At 44.1% G+C, this 19,004-nt stretch overlaps 1 pseudogene; it reads left to right on the forward strand.

The window, feature by feature from the left end:
- Positions 1-427: 427 nt before the first annotated feature.
- Positions 428-16,929, forward strand: LOC141229013 (elongin-A-like; annotated as a pseudogene).
- Positions 16,930-19,004: the final 2,075 nt, after the last annotated feature.

A 19,004-nucleotide genomic window follows, 5' to 3' on the forward strand; every position in this document is an offset into this window, starting at 1 on the left:
CAGAAGAAACTTTAATGGAGAATTGCAATGTAATATCAGAGGAACCTATAATAATAAATAGTTCATCATCAGAAGAATTGATAAATGAAAACATTGTTGAACCAAAGATCCTTGAAGCCTCCTCAAGATAACAGCTTAATTTCGCCGTCTTTTGAAAATGTATATGACAGTATTGAGCAGAATGCTTCTCCTGATATTTGCTTTATAGTAAATACAGGAAGTATAAGTAAAGAACAGTATGATCGCTGGTCTGAAACGTCTCATGACGATAGTGAATACACGTTTATATACAGAACCAAGATTTCCAGGAACATATAATCTGAGCCTCCCAGATTATCAGAGGAATTGAGACATCTTCATGAATTGACTCCTGCAAATAGGACAAAAAAGTCCTTTAGAAAGCACTCTGGTTCAAATAGTGGTCTATATGAAGCTGATGAAAATGTTACGGCATCAAAAGGATCTTGAATACAACAGCAAGAAAAATCATGGTAATGTTACTGTAATTAGAAATATTACCCTGAATGTGCTACAAGAACAATCTGCAGAAATTTCTGGGTCTGACTTGGACCTCGTCCTCTCTGGTAACAGAACATTGTCAGATGATCTTACTCAGAACACTCTTGACATGGAAAATGTAAGGTTTACTTGTAATTTAGAGGAGATTTTGCGAAAGTCGTTGAAAGAAAAGTACATATATGGACCTCGTTTTCAGACTATGTCCGACTCCAGGAGGATTCCTAGCTGTTCACATTCTACATTGAAGTGTAGAAATCCTCTGCTTACCACTCAATGTTGCCCATGCCGCAGGACAGACTTTAGGAGACCTGACAGCAGACACTCAAGCACATATGGGATGAACCGGTTACCTATTCAAGGACTATAAGAAAAGTTAGAACTCGAAGATATTCTCCCTTTCACTTCAGTCGATTAAGGTATGAAACGCAATTGGACAAATCAAATTCTGACATCTTTGTCATTCTTAATGAGTGTGTACAATCCAATCACTTAAAGTTGGGTATTGTTGGCTTGGGTAACGCTGCAGTACATAAATCTAGTCAGTTAGCAGAGGAGGACGGCAAGCGGGCAAGGACATATGTTCCAGTGTCCTCCAAGTCCTAATCTTTTAAGAAAATTATATCAGATCTGTGTACGAGTCTGCACTGAAGGTTACAGTATGTTGCAAGAGAGACTGAGCAAAAAATGTCTTTTTACGTATGCAGTGACTGCAACGGCTGCCTAAATGTAGGAAAAAACCCAAAACCAATATAAAGACACCTAGAGGAGGGCATTCGTAACAGCATGTTCACATTAAAAAGGAGTGGTTCTGCTATACAGTTATTGCGTATGCTGTTTCTACTGTTGCTGCCTACATTTTGGAAATAACCCAATACCAATTTAAAGACACATAGAGGTAGGTCTCATTAACAAAATGTTCCTATTATAATGGGGCGAATCTCCTATACTGTTATTGCCTATGCAGTGACTGCAACTGCTGCCAAAAATTTAGAGGTACTCCAATGCCTCTTGGAAGAGATGTAGAGGAGGGACTCATGAAAAAATTGCTCCCATTATTAGGAAATGGGTCTCCCATACTGTTATTGCCTATGCAGTGAATGCAAGGGCTGCCAAAAATTTGGACGCATCCCAATACCCCTTTGAAGGGTCATAAAAGAGGGTCTCATAAAAAAGAATGTTCCCATTATAATGGAGTGGCTCTCTTATAGTGGTAATGCCCATGCAGTGAATGCAAGGGCTGCCAAAAAATGAAACGCACTCCAATGCCCATTTAAGGAGATATAGAGGAGGGCCTCATGAAGAAAGCGGGTCTCCTGTACTTGTAATGCCGGTGCACTGAGTGCATGGGCTTAAAAGCATTTACCCCTGGGTCTATACATGAATATACTGTATAACAAACATCTCCTACGAGCACCATAAACACCCTTAAAAAAAATTATGTGGGTGTTGCATCACCGTCACCCTGGTGATATGGTGGTGGAGCATGAGAAGGAGGTAGACAACAGAAAATAGACAAAATCAGGAAGCGTATACCCATGTCTGTGTGTGAAGAGGTGCATTGGAATAGACACCCCAACTGGATTTGACTTTTACGCTGCTACCATTCGGTGGTGTTAAGAGGTCTGGCCCAATCTAGCCCTTTTCAGTTGACGGGCCGATGCGCCTATCAGTTATAATTCCCCCAGCGGCAATAAAAACCCACTCTGACAAAACACTAGCGACAGGGCCTCCAAGGTTTAGAGAGCCAGTTCATGTCACGCGTCCAGCTTGAATACTCATTAATTATAAGGCACAAAGGAATCACGGATTACGTTGGTACGGTCGGCAAGGTACTCCTTCAGCATCTTCGTAAAATTATCCCTCCTTGTGACCTTTGAGAGAGTTCCCCTGCCTTTGCTGGATCATATTTGTCTCTCTCGCTTTTACTCCTTGGTGTTCGTCTCTTACTTTTACTCCTTGGTTGTCCAACGAACTGTGGCCTCTGCCGCTAGCGTTTTTAAATGGGATTTTTTTAATAATTCCGCAACAAAAGCCTTCTGGTACTGCAATATTTTACTAAACCTGTCCGCAGCGGGAATGAGAGACAGAAAGTTCTCCTTGTAGTGTGGGTCTAGAAGTGTCACCAACCAGTAATGACTGTCACCCAAAATTTGGACAACGTGAGGGTCACGGGAAAGGCAGCACAGCAAAGTCAGCCACGTGTGCCAGACTGCTAACAGGCAAGACTTCCTTGTCCTCACCAAGAGGATGACTGACCATGCTCTCCTCCTCCTCCCTCTCCTTAGGCCATCCAGCTGAACAGACAGTATGACAGTTGTGCAGGTAGTACCGTCTATAGCGCAGGAAACTAGCTCTAGTTCTTCTTCCTCCTCTTCCTTAGTGTCACCCAATCCACGTTGGGATAAGATGAGGCTGGGCTGTGTGTAATGACCCTATATGGTTCCTTGCTCCATCTCATTGAGCTCCGCCTGCAATGCCTCCTCCTGCAATGCCTCCTCTTTAATTGTGAGCAGCGATCATTTCAGAAAACAGTGATGCGGGATGGTGACATTAATTACTCCTCTTGCAATGCCTCCTCCTGCAATGCCTCCTCCTGCAATGCCTCCTCCTGCAGTGCCTCCTCCTGCAGTGCCTCCTCCTGCAGTGCCTCCTCCTGCAGTGCCTCCTCCTGCAGTGCCTCCTCCTGCAGTGCCTCCTCCTGCAGTGCCTCCTCCTGCAGTGCCTCCTGCAATGCCTCCTCTTGCAATGCCTCCTCTTGCAATGCCTCCTCTTGCAATGCCTCCTCTTGCAATGCCTCCTCTTGCAATGCCTCCTCCTGCAATGCCTCCTCTTGCAATGCCTCCTCTTGCAATGCCTCCTCTTGCAATGCCTCCTCTTGCAATGCCTCCTCCTGCAGTGCCTCCTCTTTAATTGTGAGCAGCGATCATTTCAGAAAACAGTGATGCGGGATGGTGACATTAATTTCTCCTCTTGCAATGCCTCCTCCTGCAATGCCTCCTCTTTAATTGTGAGCAGCGATCATTTCAGAAAACAGTGATGCGGGATGGTGACGTTAATTATGGCGTCAGAGCTGCTCACCATCTTGGTGGAGTCCTCAAAGTTTTGGAGGACGGCACAAATGTCTGACATCCATGCCCACTCCTGAGATCTTATGTGTGGAGGCTGACCTGAATACCAACAGATGTTTTGAAGCTGTTAATCAACAACTGCCCTGTGCTGCTCACATATCCTTTCCAACATATGCAACCTTGAGTTCCAAAGCATGGGGACATCGCACACCAGTCCGTGAGCTGGAAGCTACAAATCCTGCTGAAGCATGGCGAGGGCGGAGGAAGCTGTAGGTGACTTTCGAAAATGGGCACAAGCGCGACTTGCTTTGACAAGCAGCTCAGGCAGATCCGGGTAGGTTTTGAGAAACTGCTGAACCACTAGGTTGAGCACATGGGCCAGGCATGGTACATGTGTGATCTCGCCTCGCTTCAGAGCCGCCACCAGGTTCCGGCCATTGTCACACACGACCATGCCTGGCTGTAGGTTCAGCGGTGTCAGCCACAGATCAGCCTGCTCTTTCAGAGCTGTCCACAACTCTTCAGCAGTGTGCAGTTTGTCACCTAAGCATATGTTGCCGCTTGACCGAGGCAGTGCTGCAGTGCTTCCAGCTTCTGACTGCTAAAAAGCAAACAGAACAGTAAAATGTTGAACTCTCTTACTTTTTTTGAAAAAATAATCAGGATTAAGATAATAAAAAAATTATCTGGGGCTTTGTCTACGGATATCTGTAACAGCAAGAGCAGACAGAACGTGCAATGGACCCTCTTGTACTGTATACACTGCCATAAACCCTGCCTAATTCCTGCTGTCACCACGGAATGTATGCCGCTGGATTAGTTCTCAGCAGGACTGTTAGTTCAGATGGATGTTTCTTAATGTAGAATACCTATATCTAACTATTACACCGCCAATTCTGTCCCTCACACAGCAGCATCTCTCCCAACTCTGCCTTTCTGAAGGTTAGACTGTGACGAGTCTACCGTCACCAGGTCTGATATAGACCTGATGACGATGCCACAACCACCATGGCTGCGGCATTACAGTGTGTGGCAAGTAATCCATGCATGTTCATTGCCTCTCTGAAGAGTGCCAAACATGCAGGGCGGGGACCCGAGCTCCCGCCTGAACATCCTGGAAATACGCACCGAACATGTCAACCAGTAAGATGCTAGTGCGAGTACCAAGCAGTAGTGAGCACCCGCACTCATCACTAATAAATGTAATCACATTTGGTGGCAGCAGCTCCAGCCTCTGTCATAACAATGCTGCACAGACAAATCTACTGGATTTTTAGTCTTTGAATTTGTGCTATTAATTTGTACAGTTCACTTTATCAACAGTTGTAGTTTACATCTTCATACTTATAGCTACCTGGAAATCTCAGGTTTGATCCAATTTCTTGATTTTAAGTGCATAGAGCGACTCTTCACTAATTAGTGTCTGAGGCTCCACCTTATTCTTAATGATATCTGGGGTTACAGTTGGTAAAAGGTCAGAGAATTCACACAGGAGAGAAGTCATTGTTCTTTTAAAAAATGTTATATATTTTTTAAACTGTTATAAAACATGTAAGGCAAACAAACGACTTGGCTGCCTCATAAGGCATAAAACAGATATACCTCAACTTTGGTCGAACATTTAACTTCAAGTAAATATAAAGACACTCAAAAATCTCATCCGTGAGATTACTATTATCAAATGTGCATGATTATGTAAACAAGTCAGTGCAATCATGGATCAACATGAGATTAATCCTCCCGTGTTGGGTCCATCAAACCAAAAGACAAAAATAAAAGGTGGTAGGTTGATGCTCGACTGACCTCAGGCGAAAATGCCATGGTATGGGACTTGGGTCCCCTGGGGGTGAGTTGCATCGAGACCTGTTTATGGACCTCACCAAAGGCAGTTATGTGAGCTTGTGATATGCCCAATTCAGCTCCAAATGCTGGGTTTCTAGCGCCTATCGTCTGTGTGGCCATTTCAGAGCCCAACTTGTAGATGTGGTCACTAGAATGCACATCTTCAACATATCCTGACATTGAGGGCGTTACCACAAATGCATAACTCACGCATAAGCATGTAAGAATTCAAAACTGGGGGTTAAACTTGCTTGCAGATGAGTTCCCAAGGAATTTGATGTAAGGGGCCTCCTCACCCAATAGACTGTAAGCTTTCATTAACCGAGTGAAGTGAACTACTTGCTTTCGACAATTGTTCATTGACAAACCATTTGGAATCCTGTTAGCTCAGCCATCTTCAAGTAAGTGCCATCATGAGCTACAGAAGATGTGACCCCTATAGAGCTGCATCGAATGTCTTCGTTTGCAACCGCAAGGTCGGCAATCGCACTTCAAACCGATATAAGACCTTGTATTTTTTGCAATTATCTCTGCAGCTTTATCTGTAAGGAACCAGTTTTGCAAAATAGGCAAAGAAGTGAACAAAGATGTCATCCTCTTGTGAGCACCGTCTACACACTTAGATTGTGATGTAACTGCTTTAGACGCAATCAATATGAGTCGATACTTGTTGCGTAAGCAGTCTCGGGGAAGGAGTTCACTAGACTAAATAGCTTGTTCTTGGATGATGAACTCATCGCTCTGCCTTGTGGTGTCATAGCTGATGCAAGCTATTACATCCTTTGCATAATTAGTCTTCCCGAAAAGGACTCAATGCTCCATAGTGAGGGGCACCTGCGTAATGAAAATCCCGTGCTGCTTGGAAAAGCTGGTTATCACCCCTGCAAGCCCAGATATCGACCCAAAGAGGAAAGAGATCAGGAAGCCTTGTTTCAGTTCATCACCTAGGACATCTGAAAGCAGAGCAGCATCACACATCAATAGTGCCGTCCACAAATATTGGTCCTTTACTGCTATAATTACTGGACAAAACACCTCAGAAGTTGCACCTCTTAGATTTGATGCTATGGTTGCAGTAACTAGGTCATTATTTCTCATCTCTCCAGATATAACAGCATAAGCTAGCTGATGAATGTACTTTGCGGTTATGACCCTTACTGACTCGGTTACCTACAGAACAGACATCGGGAAAAAAACAGATCCTTTATCTTCGTTTTTGTTTTTTTGTTTTTTTAATCCTGATACAATATCTTCTATGGAGTTTGAGATTTATTTGCAGCCCCAAATCAGGCAGTAGTGAAGCTTACCACACAAGTTTTATTTCACAAAAATTTAAACATTTCACTTTTTTTTTTGCAAAATTGTTCCTCATCTGGCAGCAGCCTTGGTTGATCTATAATTCATCCATACTCTGCAAATCAGGGTCCAAGGAACAATTGATTCTTTGTTTTAAAATGAGATTATGGAGGGTGAAGGAAGCTTTAATCATCGCACCATCACCTGCTTCAGGTTTTAGCTGATCGGGGGCTACTGGATAAACTCAATTGTGCCGTCAAAATTCAAAGCAGCGCTCTGGAGTCAGATGCTTGGCCGTCTGTGGTTAAATCAATTTAACAATTTTCTATCCACATCTGGAAGATTTTATCTCCAACTACAATAAATATCATGAGGCACATCGGCCTGAGAAAAATGCCTTTGGTGCAGATACCGAACACTCCAAAGTACAATACTTCCATATCCAAAACATTAGTTGGAGAACCTGATTAATCTAAATCTTGTTTTTTTTTATTATATATATGTATAACTTTTGTCTAAAGATTTTCCTAAAGCTTTTCAATAAGTGAATAAATTGTGCGGTTTCAAAGGCCAATTTCGATTAATACCACATTGCTCCCTTATCAGAAAGTTTGATGACTTATTTCTTACCTTTCTGTAGTAAATGAAGCGACTTCTGTGGTTTTCAGGTCCTCTGATGGTTCCCTCCATTATTTATAGCTAGAACTGCTGTGTATAATTAATGTTAATCATTGTTGGAGTTTTACTTCTTTTTGGGAAGACCCTTACCATTTTCTTCTCATAACTGAGTTGTCGCTGGGTCATAGACTTGTAGCTTCCACAGTGAACAGACATGGAGATTTCTTTTTTTTTCTTCCCTCAATCGTAAATTTAAATGATTTTTTGTTCAACCTATAGTATCTTAAAATGAGAACTGAAGTGTTAGATTCTAGTTGCATCTGACATATTTTACAGCTATTGGTGCCTTGTAGTGATTGTGTGAAAATGTGTTCATTGTTTTAACCCTTGACTGAATTTTTCAATTCTGATCAGCGTCACTTTATGTAGTAATAACTCTTAAGAGACTACAACATATCCCAGTGATTCTGAGATTGTTTTTTCTATTTTTTGTTGACATGTATTTTATAGCAGTAGTACATTTAGTTGAATATTTGCTTTCATTTGTGAAAATATCCAAAATTTTATAAAAAACTTCTAATGGAAGATATCAGTGTATACTACTGTGCTAACACATACAGTATATAGGACATATATTGCAGCCCAACAGTGCAAAGTGACCTGTCCCCACAATGTGAAATAACGGGAGTAATGTTGGATTCAGGGATCAATAGATCGATAGAGTATCCCCTGATCCACCGCAGGGAGACTAACGGAGTTCAGTTTGTACTAGGTATGTACAGCATCTTTGGTTCAAGTATTGAGATGAGTAAAACACACTGTTCAAGGAATTTTGTTAGCAGTCCTCCAGGCTCCATTCTACAGAAGTAACTATGACAGGGTTCTATGGCAAGGTGGAAACGTTACTGGTGCGTCCTTCCGAATCTGCCTGTGTCCCCGTCTGGGGTGATGTTAAACAGTGGAGTGCTGCGACCGGAAGCGTTGTTGCTGAGCACTTCTTCCCCAGGACTGCGTCTCCTTCTTAACATGTCGGATTGTGGCCGCATCTAGGACCTGTAGTCACATTGTTCACGCTGCAGTTAAGATATATATAATATACACACAGAAATACAGGCGTGTGTGTAAACACACACACACAAATATAGGCGTGTGTGTAAACACACACACAAATATAGGCGTGTGTGTAAACACACACACACCTCTTTTTAGCTTTGGAAGGGCCATGCTTAGTTTCCCAGGCTAACAATACCAGCCCTCAGCTGCCCCAGAAATGGAACTTCGTGTTTAAAGCGCAAATTCTGGTACTTCTCCCAATCTCATCAGCCGACGTCTTGACTGCAACTATGGCCATTTGTCGCATGGGTGTTTTTATACACTCTCACACTTACCAGCTCAATTAATCTGCGAACATTGATCCCCATGCGACGATACCATTCCACAGCAGTCGCCATGCTGCCACGATGTTCACTTTTCTCCATCCACTCTACACATGATAGTGGAGTTTCCTTTTCCTCCTGCTGACATCACTGCATTTGACCAATTGCTGCGTTCTTGGGGCCAAAAACGCAGCAAATCCGTAATAATTTTTGCTGTGGATTTGACTGACTCAATTGAAGTCAGTGGGTGGAAAATGCGGAAAAAGCGCACAGAACATTGACATTCTGCAGATCTAAATGCTCAGCAAATCCTGATAAAAACATTCCTGATCATGTGCAAAGCATTTCAGGATTTTCATTTACTTAGCTGGCAGAAGAATTCCCTAGCATTTTTGGCCCAATTCCGCTAGGAAAAAATGCACCGTGTGCACTCAGCCTAAGCTTCCCCATTAAATGGGTTAGGGTCTGATCTACTCAGATGACCCTTTGGGGAAAGTAAACCTCAGGAAATTTGTTGTTGATGCTGAAGTGATCAATGATCGGTCTAACTATGAAAAGTTGCTCAAAGTTGAGGTCATTTCTGGGTGGACACTGTGCATTATCGTTAAAATGCAAAAACGTAAGAATGGCTTCGAAGCGTATCCAGGTCATTGTAACGGGGGGCAGTCAGTGGCGAAAGATGCTATGTTTTCTTCTTCTCCCTGTCCCGCTACAGGAAATTGGTCTCTACTCACTGTCATACTCTGTTCCTCTAGGAACAGTAATTCTGAGCCTTGAATAAGAGACGAGACAGTTCTTTAAAAACAACACAGTCCAGTTTACTTTGCCTGCGCGGCCTTGAACACAAGTAGGATTACAGGTACAATGCAAGTAGCATATAACGGCACTTTAAGGTGGTAAAATACAGTCACAGTCCCCACACAGTTCTCCTCAGAAGCAGAGGTGACTCTTGGTCTTCCTTTCCTGGGGCGGTCCTCATGTGAACCAGCTTCTTTGTAGCGCTTGATGGTTTTTGCAACTGCACTTGGGGACACTTTCAAAGTTTGCCCAATTTTTCGCACTGACTGACCTTCATTTCTTAAAGTAATGATGGCCACTCGTTTTTCTTCACTTAGCTGCTTTTTTCTTGCCATAATACAAATTCTAACAGTCTATTCAGTAGGACTATCAGCTGTGTATCCACCAGACTTCTGCACAACACAACTGATGGTCCCAATCCCACTTATTAAACCTGACAGGGCCCACCTGTGAAGTGAAAACCATTTCCAGTGACTACCTCTTGAAGCTCGTCAAGAGAATGCCAAGAGTGTGCAAAGCAGTCATCAAAGCAAAAGGTGGCTACTTTGAGGAACCTAGAATATAAGACATATTTTCAGTTGTTTCACACTTTTTTGTTAAGTATATAATTCCACATGTGTTAATTCATAGTTTTGATGCCTTCAGTGTGAATGTACAATATACATAGACATGAAAATACAGAAAAATCTTTAAATGAGAAGGTGTGTCCAAACGTTTGGTCTGTGCCATATATATATATATATATACAGTACAGACCAAAAGTTTGGACACACCTTCTCATTTAAAGATTTTTCTGTATTTTCATGACTATGAAAATTGTACATTCACACTGAAGCATCAAAACTATGAATTAACACATGTTGAATTATATACCTAACAAAAAAGTGTGAAACAACTGAAAATATGTCTTATATTCTAGGTTCTTCAAAGTAGCCACCTTTTGCTTTGATGACTGCTTTGCACACTCTTGGCATTCTGTTGATGAGCTTCAAGAGGTAGTCACTGGAAATGGTCTTCCAACAATCTTGATGGAGTTCCCAGAGATGCTTAGCACTTGTTGGCTCTTTTGCCTTCACTCTGCGGTCCAGCTCACCCCAAATCATCTCGATTGGGTTCAGGTCCGGTGACTGTGGAGGCCAGGTCATCTGGCGTAGCACCCTATCACTCCCCTTCTTAGTCAAATAGCCCATACACAGCCTGGAGGTGTGTTTGGGGTCATGATGGTCCAACTAAACACAAACCAGATGGAATAGCATGGCACTGCAAGATGCTGTGGTAGCCATGCTGGTTCAGTATGCCTTCAATTTTGAATAAATCCCCAACAGTGTCACCAGCAAAGCACCCCCACACCATCACACCTCCTCATCCATGCTTCACGGTGGGAACCAGGCATGTAGAGTCCATCCGTTCACCTTTTCTGCGTCGCATAGAGACATGGTGGTTGGAACCAAAGATCTCAAATTTAGACTCATCAGACCAAAGCACAGATTTCCACTGGTCTAATGTCCATTCCTTGTGTTCTTTAGCCCAAACAAGTCTCTTCTGCTTGTTGCTTGTCCTTAGCAGTGATTTCCTAGTAGCTATTTTACCATGAAGGCCTGCTGCACAAAGTCTCCTCTTAACAGTTGTTGTAGAGATGTGTCTGCTGCTAGAACTCTGTGTGGCGTTGACCTGGTCTCTGATCTGAGCTGCTGTTAACCTGCGATTTCTGAGTCTGGTGACTCAGATAAACTTATCCTCAGAAGCAGAGGTGACTCTTGGTCTTCCTTTCCTGGGGCGGTCCTCATGTGAGCCAGGTTCTTTGTAGTGCTTGATGGTTTTTGCAACTGCACTTGGGGACACTTTCAAACTTTTCCCAATTTTTCGCACTGACTGATCTTCATTTCTTAAAGTAATGATGGCCACTCGTTTTTCATTACTTAGCTGCTTTTTTCTTGCCATAATACAAATTCTAACAGTCTATTCAGTAGGACTATCAGCAGTGTATCCACCTGATTTCTGCACAACACAACTGATGGTCCCAACCCCATTTATAAGGCAAGAAATCCCACTTACTAAACCTGACAGGGCACACCTGTGAAGTGAAAACCATTTCCGGTGACTACCTCTTGAAGCTCATCAAGTGAATGCTAAGAGTGTGCAAAGCAGTCATAAAAGCAAAAGGTGGCTACTTTGAAGAACCTAGAATATAAGACATATTTTCAGTTGTTTCACACTTTTTGTTAAGTATATAATTCCACATGTGTTAATTCATAGTTTTGATGCCTTCAGTGTGAATGTACAATTTTCAAAGTCATGAAAATACAGAAAAATCTTTAAATGAGAAGGTGTGTCCAAACTTTTGTTCTGTACTGTATATATATATATCCTTGCAGCGCAGGGGTCCTGGGTTCAAATCCCACCAAGAACAACATCTGCAAGGAGTTTGTATGTACTCCCCGTGTTTTCTTTGGTTTCCTCCTGGTTCTCCGGTTTCCTCCCACACTTCAAAGACATACTGATAGGGAATTTAGATTGTGAGCCCCAATGGGGACTTTGCCCATGATGTCTGTAAAGCACTGTAAAATGAATGCCGCTTTATAAGTGAGATAAATAAACACTTGAAATAGAGTGTTTGTAATGAATATATAATATGAGTTTCACTTTTTCTATTGAAGAGCTGAAATAAATAACATTTTTGATATTCTAATTTTGTGAGAAGCACCTGTATGTAAAGTTGAGTAGGGATGAGCAAATATTTCAATATTCCAACTGTCAAATTTGCAATATTTGCCGCTTTATTCATCGATTATTCGCTGAACATAGCCGAATCCCATAAGTGGCAAAACCAAACGCATACAGAACACCCTCGAACAGGCCCAAAAGCAGCCAAAACGCATCAAATTAGGGATAGAAACCAGGAAAGTGGCCTCAATTGACCCACAGTTCAAATTTTATAATGGCACAGCAGCAAACAACCATGGGCCATGCATGAGGTTTCAGGGTCTGGGTCAGCATTTACAGCTTTGAATTGAACTTCAAATTTAGACAAGGTGGGTGAGGGATCGGTGTAGGTCTGCTGTGCTGGGAGTTCTGATACCACATTCTACCGCTCTACTTTCTTTCATGCTCAGCCACACTCAGATGGCAGAAAAATCAGCTTCATGTATCAGTATTGGTACAAAAATTTATGAATAGTAACACGAGTTGTTGACTGAAAGTAAGTGGAGGCCTGCCGGTCTGGGAGGCCTTTTGTTCTTGGAGGCCTACTGCTACAGGCAACAAACATGAAGGAGACCCAACCAGGAGTCTTCCCATTTCCAATAATTAAAGGCTGACACCACCAAAGTGGCATCAATTTCACCCGAGTAGAAATATTATAGTTAGGACCGACACCTCTTCCACTACAGCCAACCCAGCAGATGGAGAACCAACCAGAAGTGTTCACATTTCCAAAAAATTGTGTTAACACCTGCAGCAACAGCAGGTATAGAAGCCACGCTAAAGATATCACAGACTGCAATTACGCGAGATCAGTGCAGCACACTAAAAACTATAACATTGCCTAGTCTGTACATTCTGCGAAAGTCTTTGGAGATCCATGACTTGTTCATCTTGATGAAAGTTAGGCGGTCAACACTTTGATGGGACTGCCGGCTGCGCTTATCCGTCAGGACACCACCAGCAGTGCTTATCCGTCAGGACACCACCAGCAGTGCTGAAGACACGTTCTGAGAGAATGCTGGGTGCCGGGCATGATAAAACCTCCAAGGCGTGACAGGCGAGTTCAGGCCATTCATCCATTTTTGAAGACCAAAATGTAAAAAGGTCCAAACCCTCCCTGATGGTATTGATATTGAGCTCTGGATACTCCTGCACCATCCTCTCCAGTCGTTCACCACGTGTCAGACTTGTACTCTGTTGTGCTGGTGTAAAAAAATGTTTGAAAGGACTCAATGAAATTGCTTCTGCCACTTACACTGCTGCTGCTCCTAAGTTTTGGAGTTGATGAATTGACGTACCGGAGGTTGAAAGTCTACAGCTGCGATTCACACTGTGTGCCTCACTGCTGTCTTGGGAAAAACCACTCTCTAAGGTTGTGTAAAGGCATGTTCCGATACTCCAGCATTCGCGGTTCCCTTTTCAGAGTGGGAAGCATCTGGCAAAATGTACTCTTATAATGTGGATCTAATAGAGTGGCAACCCAGTAGTCAGCACTATTTTGAATCATAACTATACAGGGATCATGTTGCTGTCATATGTCGGGATCTTCAATGAGGTCCAAGCCCATGCTGTGTTGGTGGCTGGGTAAAACTGATGCTTATTTCCTCCATCCCCACCCGCCAAACATGAACAGAGAGGGGACTGTCACTTGCCCATGACCTCTTCCTCCTCTACTTGTTCCTCGGCTCTTTCACCTTTACTTGTTCCTCTGCTCTTTCACCTTTACTTGTTCCTCTGCTCTTTCACCTTTACTTGTTCCTCTGCTCTTTCACCTTTACTAGTTCCTCTGCTCTTTCACCTTTACTAGTTCCTCTGCTCTTTCACCTTTACTAGTTCCTCTGCTCTTTCACCTTTACTAGTTCCTCTGCTCTTTCACCTTTACTAACAGTTTGTTTTTTATCAGCAGCTCCCCTTGATCGCAGTAATCCACCCTCCCTTGGCATCCGCCTGTGTAACGACAGACTGGAACTCTTTGAGACTTTCTTATCCCTTCCGCATCCTCCTCTTCTTCTGGGACCATCACCTCCGGCTGCAGGCTATTCAAAGCCTGCTCCAGCATGTAAATGACCGGAATTGTGATGCTGATGACGGCATCGTCAGCGCTTACCATCTTTAGTAGCCATTTCAAAACTGTGCAGAGGTCCTTAATCTGTGCCCGTGTAAACGTCATATGCCCCATATTCGTACTGCGTTGGCCCAGGCTGTATGACATGACATACTGTACGACATGACAGGGCTCGTTGCTGCTGCCACAGTCGCTGCAGCATGTGCAGAGTTGAATTCCACCGTGTCTGCACATCACATATCAATCTGTTAACTGGCATGGACAAAGATCTCTATCAATGCAAGTCGAAGACATGAGGAATGTGAACGGCGGAAGTGAGCACACAGCATCCGTGTTTTCTGCACCAGCTCATCCAGGCCAGGATAGTAGCGGAGAAATCACTTTACCACCAGGTTAAGGACGTGAGCCATGAAAGTCTTGTCTGAGCTTGCTTCAGTGTAGGGCCGCCACCACGTTCGCACCGTTACCACACACAGCCTTCCTTGGCTCCAGGTTCAGCGGAGACAGCCATTGCTCAAACTCAGCCTGGAGAGCTGCCCACAACTCTTCAGTTGTATGACTGCGTCCTCAAAGTCATATTAATTTTAACACTGCCTGATTGTGGTGAGCCCTGGGTGTGCAGTACCGAGGTGGCGTTGATTCACTCTGCACTGTTGGAATGCGTGTCTCATTAAGGCAGATTTTGGGTGCGCAGGGTGAGGCCCAAGTGGAGGTAAAGGACGCAGAAGCAGAAGATTTTTTATGGAAGCCTTGAGGAGCAGCCCCCACCCCTCCTGCCCCCCCACCCCTCCTGCCCCCCCACCCCTCCTGCCCCCCCACCCCTCCTGCCCCCCCACCCCTCTTGCCCCCCCACCCCTCCTGCCCCCCCACCCCTCTTGCCCCCCCACCCCTCTTGCCCCCCCACCCCTCTTGCCCCCCCACCCCTCTTGCCCCCCCACCCCTCTTGCCCCCCCACCCCTCTTGCCCCCCCACCCCTCTTGCCCCCCCACCCCTCTTGCCCCCCCACCCCTCTTGCCCCCCCACCCCTCTTGCCCCCCCACCCCTCTTGCCCCCCCACCCCTCTTGCCCCCCCACCCCTCTTGCCCCCCCACCCCTCTTGCCCCCCCACCCCTCCTGCCCCCCACCCCTCTTGCCCCCCCACCCCTCCTGCCCCCCACCCCTCCTACCCCGCCTGCCCCCCACCCCTCCTACCCCACCTGCCCCCCACCCCTCCTGCCCCCCACCCCTCCTACCCCGCCTGCCCCCCACCCCTCCTGCCCCGCCTGCCCCCCACCCCTCCTGCCCCGCCTGCCCCCCACCCCTCCTGCCCCGCCTGCCCCCCACCCCTCCTGCCCCGCCTGCCCCCCACCCCTCCTGCCCCGCCTGCCCCCCACCCCTCCTGCCCCTCCTGCCCCCAGCCCCGCCTGCCCCCAGCCCTCCTGCCCCCACAGTCACCCAGTGCCCAGTCAGCGAGATGTAACGCCCTTGGCTATGCTTACTTGTCCAGGTGTCTGGTTAAATGCCCCCTGGCAGACATAAATTTAGTCAAGGAACAGGTGATGTCTGCTACATGTTGGTGTAGCGCAGGCACAGCTTTCTTAGAGAAGTAGTGGTGACTGGGCAAAGAAGAAACCTACTGTAAAGCCAACATCTACATAGACTTCTACACCTGAAAAGAGCAACAAGAAACTGAGTGAGAGTAAAGTAGATCGTAAAGAGAAAAGCAAAGCAAAACAGCAAATGCCTGAAAAAAAGGAAATAGAGTCCAAGGTAGACAAATTCCCTGTTCTTCCTGATATACCATGGCCAACTATCCAGCCACATTATCGACCTTTTCAATCTATTGACACTGTTCCCTCCATGCCTCATAAAAGGAAAGATCCAATGTACTCTCAAGAGGAGGATGAAGGTAATGGATTTACTGGACTCAAGATGCAGGTGTATTCTGGGTCTTAATCTGCTTACTTGCCAAAGATGATGTCCCTCTACAAGCAGTGCATCCTAGTCCTAGCTAACAACATCGACTCGATCTATGAGGTAGGAGGTGTACCTTATTCAATGCTTGAGCCAGTTTTGCAGAAATGCACACCAGAGGAGTTGTACCGGAAAGAAGATTGTAATCATGTACTGATTGAGGACTCAGGTCAACTCTGGAGAAATCACTGTCAAAGAAATTTCAGAAATGAGATTCCAGATGAGTATGAGAGCTGGAGAGAGCTTTATCTCCGTCTCCACGAAGCTCGAGAGCACAGGCTGGTCATGCAAACTCAGAATATCCGCGGTTCACATGCAAACAAGCCTAAAGTCGGACAAGCCAATGTGGCATTTGTGAATACGGAAGTGAAACCCCCACGTGATGTGCGTAGAAGGCAAGAAAAGTTTGGAACAAGAGCAGCAGTTGTCAGTGAAAAAGCAAGAATTAAACCCTTCATGCCAGTCACTAGCAGTTATAGCAGTGTGCCATCTGAGGAACCCGCTCATTTGACAGACCAAGTACTAGGTGTACAGTGTCAACACCAAGCAGTGTTGTCCAGCCCGGACATGATCCACACCAAGCAGTGTCGTCCAGCCCGGACATGATCCATATAAAACACAAATGAAAAAGGTCGCTCCCATGATGGCCAAAACAATAAAAGCTTTCAAGAACCGGTTTTCTCGGCGATAAAATAAGGACGAAAATTGTTTTTTTTTTTTTGTGATGAGGGGATTATTGCACTGGAAATCATTGATAAAATAGCAGAAAGGACCCATTAATTCCTGAAACAGTGTTGCCCTTCACTTTACCGTTTCCTTTTGCCCAATGTCCTAATATACTCATGTTTTAGCTATGTTTCTTTCATCTCTCAATCCTCTGGCTCTGCAGGATTCCTGTTAATTTGTTGATTTATGTCCCTGGGGCCTTAGAATCACTGTGTCTTTTTACGTCACAGATATGGATCCTGACTGTTGGTGAATAATCATTGTACCACACTAAGATGCTCTCATAACCTAGCGGAGTCCTCATTTACACATCAGGTTTTTACTGATTGAAGACAAATTACAGATATTAAAACTATTTTTGTGCAATTTCCTATGACAGAATTAGATACAATGTTATATTTTTTATGCAAAGTTGAAATAAACCAAGAAAGGAATTTTGCGATTCTCTGGATGCCTCAGCTGCTGATTTGTACTTAGCAGTTCTGATTTGATGTTTTCCTGTTGCAGTGTCATGTAATATTTGTTGTGAATTATTTTGTTCTGTGACATAAAAATTGGTGTCTGTGACCTCCATACACACCTTTCTTCATATCCGGGATCTCTACATTTAAGCTCAATATTCCAATGTGTTTGAATCTGTAATCTGGACTCTCAAAATTCTTATAGGGACACAGTTTATGTAATTTAAGTTTGTTGAATTTTCCATCACTGTAGAAGCAAATTTTTGGTCTGCATAGTAATTTCATGCTCTGCAGTCTCAGACGGTTCTGGATTTTTCTTATTTGGACTACCGGGTAACCTGCTAGCCCAGGTAAAAAAAAAAGTTATAACAGGTAAAAAAAAAAGTTATAAGTTCCTGTGTGGCGGCTGTCAGTATTTTTGACCATTGCAGATGCGGTTTCTACTCCTTTAGAAGTAAATGGCAATGTTAGACACTTGCTCTTTAGTGTAGGTCTTTTGTGAAATGAGTATATTGTGGATTTTGCAGATTTCTCTTTACCTGTAGCTGCTGGGCAGGGGCTATAAATTTAAGGCCTTTATGTGAGTTTTTTGCTTTATGTAAATAAATTCCTTTTTGTGGTTTCAGGAAGATTAAACATTTTAACTTAGACTTATATTTGCAAATGATTTTATTTGGCTCTTAATAAAATGTGAATAATGTTAAAAAAAAAAAAAAAATAGGCTTGAGTAGGAATACTGTCCTGGACTGGTTTGTCCACTGCACAATGTGCATAAGGTTTCCAAAAATTAGCCCTCTGGGCAGAGTCATGGTTGAAGCAGGAAGCCATCATCACAAGGGCCTCCAATCACAAATGGTAGTTAGGCTGGAGTAGGAATACTGTCCTGGTTTGTCCACTGCATAATGTGCATAGGGTTTCTAAAAATTAGCCCTCTGGGCTGAGTCATGGTTAATAAAAGAAGGAAACTTTTTTTTATGGTAAGGGGGTTGATTTTAACAGCAGTAGCATGAATCTGTATTTTTGGTAAATTTAGATTGGCTTGCTGTCATCTGTAGGGATTACAAACTGTGGAGATGTCCAGTCCTTGTTGGTGAATTTAGATTGGCTTGCTGTCATCTGTAGGGATTACAAACTGTGGAGATATCCAGTCCTTGTTGGTGAATTTAGATTGGCTTGCTGTCATCTGTAGGGATTACAAACTGTGGTGATATCCAGTCCTTGTTGGTGAATTTAGATTGGCTTGCTGTCATCTGTAGGGATTACAAACTGTGGTGATATCCAGTCCTTGTTAAATTTAATTAGAGTAAGTTTGTCTGCATTTTCCTTGGAGAGGCATGTGGGCCTATCGGTGATGATTCCCCCAGCAGAACTGAAAACACGCTCAGACACCACACTAGCAGCCGGGCAGGCCAGCACCTCCAAGACATATAAGAAGAGATCGGGCCAAGTGTTCAGCTTAGACACCTAATAATTAAAGGGAACTGAAGCATCAGAAAGGACGCACGTATAATCACTTAAGTACCCCGTGACCATGTTATGCAACTTATCCCTCCTTGGCATTGTTACAGGCACAGATAGC

Source organism: Phyllobates terribilis, unplaced genomic scaffold, assembly GCF_046119375.1.
Source record: "Phyllobates terribilis strain yellow unplaced genomic scaffold, ASM4611937v1 Scaffold_449__1_contigs__length_1482836, whole genome shotgun sequence".
Lineage (NCBI taxonomy): Eukaryota > Metazoa > Chordata > Amphibia > Anura > Dendrobatidae > Phyllobates > Phyllobates terribilis.